Genomic DNA, 5870 nt, shown 5'->3' on the forward strand with positions numbered 1-5870 from the left:
GGTGATGCCTATGCTGTTATAAAAATAGGCATGTTTTTAATTATTATTTTTTACAATGAGTACTAGATTATCTACATAATTTAAGGTAGTAAAATCAATTTATTGTTACAAAGTATAAACATAACATGCTGAAACACCCTGAATTTTTATTTTCGAAACCTTTGAATTTTTATTAAATCAAAAATTTGAATTTTTGACGGTATGGGCCGTAAATAGTGAACAATTTTAATTTGAGTTCAAGTTTTTGCAAATTGGGCCCAAGCCCAAATATAATGTCGAAAATTTTGAATCGAGAACAGTTAAATTTTCGAATAATAAAATGAAAGTCCAGCAATTGATCTATTATGTATATATATATATATATATATATATATATATATAAATTAATTTTCCTAAAAATCAAATATGATTCCTAATTATATTTTTATTTTTATTTAGTTAATGGAGGAATGTTATGAAACCTAATTAAAATAATTAAAATAAATTGAACCGGACCCGAAACGCGAATTGATTTTTCAAAAACCACACGAATAATCTGAAAACCAAGTGAAAACTTGCAAACCGAACAAAATCGAGCCGAATCATTGAAATTAGACCAAACCGGTTCGAATCGAATCGGAATGGTCTAGAAGCCCAAGATTTTTTCTTTTTTTTTTTCTTTTTTCTTTTTTTTCTTTTCCCTTCTCCTTCCTTGCCCGAGCGCCAGCGCGCAACCTCCTCCTCCTCCTCCTTCCCTCCCCGTTTCCGGCCACCAGAGTCGATCGACCTCATCTCCTCGCCGTCACGTCACCACCGTAGCTACTCAGATCTCCCTTCCCCTCTCTCCTTCGATCCTGGTGAGCGTAGCAGCCGCAGGAGGGCGGCGATTTCGCTCGACCATGAAATGGCCTCTTCAACTCAGTTTTTCCGGCGATCCCAAGCCACGAGCCAAGCTCGGTCGACTTCCTTTCCTCTCCTATTTCTGTTTTATGGCTTCACTCTCGAGTGATTTTGCCGGGATCGGAAAAATCCAAAGAAGCGCGACTGGTCGAAGGTTTAAAGGCGGATTCCAACTAAACGAGGCACATTCAGTTCAAACTGGTCATATAGTCGAGGTCCTGGCATAATTTCGAGCATTTTGGTATGCGAATCGTAAATTTCTGGGCAAAAATCGATTCTCCGGCCACCGTGGATGGCGGCGATGGCGGCGGTCCGGCGAGACACCAAAGGACAGAATTTTCCTCTCTTCGAGAGGATCGTGGAATTGTCGCCCAAATTTCAATCGGTATGCCCTAAGACTCAATTCTCAATTTTTGTATAAATTCTGAATTAGTTAATTAATGAATTTAATTGAGTAATTAAATAGATTAAATTGAATAATAAGAAATGAGATTATTGGGGTAGCTTAAATATATTTAGAACATTTATAGTCTTTTGTGAATAAATTATATTGGTTAGTGTGCTGTAATTGCGATAGCGAATATGACTAATGAACTCATTAAGGATTTTAGAATAACGTATTTGCAAATTAGTTTAGAACATTGTCAAATAAGATTACATAAACCATAATTATAATTAGGAGGTTTAATATTGAGATAAGATTTCCTAACTCATATTGATGTAAGCTAATCTAGGAGTTTTAATAAATATTGGTAGGAGAGGTTATAATCTAAGGCTTAGACAAGTATATAGTTAGAGGACAATTAATAATATCATTAGAACTTGTTGGAGGTTATTATAATTTGAAAATTTATTTGGTGAACGTCGACAAAGGAGGATGGGACTTAAATTGTTGATTGCCCGACGGATGGGCTGTGTGTATTGATTGGTAAATATATAATAATATTGTGATATTTAAACAGGTGGATAGTCCAATTTTTAGGGGAGGTGCTGCCGAAATTTCGATAGAACTTAGACTAGTTTTAATTAACAATATAATTAATAAGTTTATTTAGATAAATTCTATAATTTGATCCATAATAAATAAAGTACTCTAATTATTTATTTATTATCATTATTATTCATTTAAGTATTCCATTATTTATTTATTTATTTTCATTATTATTGTTTATTATTATTATTATTTATTTTATTGTTGTTGTTTATTGTTAACACTATTTACTTATTTATTTGCATTTGATTTTGGATGCCTAATTGTGCATTGCATTACGATGTTTAATTGATTAATACGCTTGCATTTAATTGCAATGTTTGATTAATTGTGTTGTGATAATGCTATGCTTTGTGTGTGTGGAATTGGGATGAAGTGGGTCACCATGGGTTTGTGAGACCGTTACCGTATATGGATCCTGATTCTGATTACTGTTAGCCGGGTAAATGGGAGATCGGCGTCCCCGTGTGCACCTACCGTTACCGTGACTGTTAACCACAGGTTGGCTTCTTTATTGGGCGCACCGGATAATCTAGATTTGATCGCAGCCCGCAGGGTGGCCTCCTGTTGTGAGCTCCTGATGATCTAGATTTGATGGAGACGACCGGGTTGCCTCCTGTTGGTATAAAAAGAAAAAGAGAGAGAGAATGGAAAAATAATGAGAGGGCTGGTCAAGTGAGGATTAGACCGGTCGGCCAGTATGGGGGATCGGCTCCCTGGTGCACATGTGAGAGGATGAGCCATGTGGGAGGACGGCTCATCGGGGGTTCGATGACTCCACTGACTAATTTCCACGTGATGTGATTATATGAAGATGTTAATGATTGTGAGTGCTGGTGATTTGCCATTTGTGTGACTGGCTGCGTGAGCATATAACTAGTCGGACGACTAGATTAATATGTTTACACATTTGTGTGACTGCGTGTGTGGTGCAAAAATTATTACTCCTTAGAAAACTCACATGTCTTGTTTGATTTTTCAGGAAGTAGGTTTTTCCTTAATCCGATTTAGGCTATGTTTCTTCGGCGCAGGGCAATAAAGAATTTTTCCTAGTTCCATAATTATTTTGCTATGTAATTATGTGTATAAAAGCTATGTATACTAACAGTTAGTGACTCCGCAGTTGTAGGATTTGTATACTTTTAGTCGTTTATTATTATAGATGAGATAATTATGTGAACCCATATTATAAATGTGATGCATTGTTAATTGGGCCCGAACTGTGGAATGTTGTAGTCGATAAATTTGGGCCGAGATTTAATAAAATATTGAGGTTTATCTTTCATAATCATATAGGCTGAGTGTTGAAATTTTATACCGAGATAATAGATTTTAGCATTTCAGGCTTACTACGGGCCTCGGGGGCCTTAAGCTTACCTAGGCCCTAGTGCCGGTCCGGCCCACGGAAACGGGTCGTGACACATGCACAGTAAAAACTAAAATTAAAAAGATTAAAAAAAAAAAAAAGAAGAAGAACATTGAAGTTACACAAACCTTCATCAAATGGAAATTCCCCCAAAAAATGATGAGAATCCACGGAGGGAGTAGCTGCATCAGTCATAGCATTATCTAAGAAACATCAGCACAACCAAGTCCAACAGTTTGAATTATCATTATAGTTACAAATTCTAAATTATCCTAATAGTAATTTTAATCAAAATCTTTATTACTGTATTAACTGGGCAAACTAATTACCGGTTAATCTTTTAAATTCTTTTTGGGAATATATATGTGTGTGTGCGCGTGTGAATGATATTCTTGTAAAAAATCAACTAAAATTTAATTCTCATGCTTTTCCAGTTTTGTCAGGTAATTCCAGTGCAGGGGGGAAATTTGAACACCTGTGATAGTATTGGTATGTAATGTTTCATTTTGTTTAGGTAGAAATCAAGAATTCTAAAGAGTTGAGAAGCTTGCTATTGATCAAAGAGGGCAGGCCGACAAAAATGAGCAAAGCGCGCCCTCTCGAGCATTTAAAGACACTTCATACTCAAAGCTCGAACTCCAGACATGTGGTTAAAAGAGAAGGATCCCTCCGTCCATTTAATAGGTGATTATAATATTTATATATATATATATATATATATATATATATATATATATATATAAATAAAGGTGAGAACCTAGGAATGAGCAAACTTGAAGCATCTCCACGTCTAGAACTGCATAATCCTGCACCTGAGAAACACAAGTAATTAAAATGAATGGTATAACTTTAAATAATCAATTAATAATATAATATATCAGATAAAGACAATTTGTATCGGAGAATAGAAGAACTTAGAACAATAAGTTTTGGCTCGTTGACATTGATGAAGTGGTTTCTGCACTTGAATCCTGTTAGGAATCAGCTCTGATACCAGTTGTTGGGCATCAGCTCTGATACCACTCATTGGGCCCTTTCAACCGATTAAGAGAAAATTAACGCAGCGGAATAACACAGCGGAAAAATAGAAATATGACACACAGATATTTACGTGGTTCACCCTCAACTGTTTAGGGCTACGTCCACAGGAGAAACTCCGAATAATTCTTCCACTATTAAAACAATAGTAGGTACATAAAGAGAGTAATAAAAAAATAGTGGCACACAAAGTGTTTCCCAAAATACCCCAAAATAATCCTCACTATTTTTCTCTCCCAGTTTCAGAAAACTCATCCTAAAACTATAACACTCTCGCTTGCTACATTTTCTCTTTCTTTCTAGTGTGTTTTGAAGTGTTGCGCCATCTCCTATTTATAGGAGAAGTGGACGCGTTAATCACGCGTCCACCGAAACTGTAATGCGTCCACCGAATCCTAACGCGTCCACCGAAAATAAATTTTCCTCTTCCTTTTTATTTTTTTCAAACCGTGTGGGTCCCACTTGAGTGGGCACCGCACAATAAATCTCCCCCTGCACACTCAAGTGGGGACGTTAGCCATCATCATCCCTGCAGCTATAATCTATTAGATCTGCCCACCATCTTGTACCGCCGCTACAACTTTGCGGGACACGCCGTCCGACCTCCTTTTGTCGGGAAGACTTTCGACACAAGGCACAACCTGCAGATCTTTTTTCGGTCTTGGTTCTGTTGTTACACAACAACTCTTTGCACGCTTCAGTAATCTTGACTGCCACGACACGGCTCCCCCTGCAAATGTGATTGAATATCCTGAAAATCCATTTCACTGCAATCCAATATTCCTTTCCAGCGATAATCTATTAGATCTGCCAACCATCTTTTACCGCCGCTACAACTTTGCGGGACACGCCGCCTGACCTCCTCTTGTCGGGAAGACTTTCGACACAAGGCACTACCTGCAGATCTTTTTCCGGTCTTTAGCTACCACAAATGAACCTTTTGTGAGCTTCCACTGACCATTTCTGAAGGTGCTACAGAAACCTTCATCATCAAAGCTACAACTGAGATTTGGACGCATGCTCAAAAGCCCATTCCTCATCAGTCTTGCCTTTCGGTTTAGTTGAACTAAACACGGGCACATGCATTTTGATTACCATAAGGAAATATCTCATTTCTCCATATATGGTAATTCCCGCCATTTAGACTAATCATTTTGCTTGTCCATTTTGACTTGCGCAGAATATCATCACCAACATAAATCGTATACGTGAACAGTAGTATACGTGAATAGTGACAATGAATAGTAACAATATACTCGAATAGTAACTGTATACGTGAATAGTAATTGTACACGTGAATAGTACTATGCGTGAATAGTGCTGGGCTTACTTGAAACGGATTCAGCAACAGTAGCGCCAAAAGTACTGTTCACCATCAACGTTGAGTTACTATTTTACTATTCATCACTAAGTCGATTCTGCAACGTCTTTCCGAGCGGACAGCACCAATGGACTCGTCGTAATTTTCTCTTCATCGTGGTACACTTATTTTCAAAATATATCCACGGATCCGGTACTGCTATCTGACCGGCTGGACCTGCCGAAACCTTCGGCTCTGATACCACTTGTTAGGAATCAGCTCTGATACCAGTTGTT

This window comes from Jatropha curcas, chromosome 3, assembly GCF_041381405.1.
Source record: "Jatropha curcas cultivar XTBG-Jc1 chromosome 3, XTBG_Jcur_1.0, whole genome shotgun sequence".
Taxonomy (NCBI): Eukaryota; Viridiplantae; Streptophyta; class Magnoliopsida; order Malpighiales; family Euphorbiaceae; genus Jatropha; species Jatropha curcas.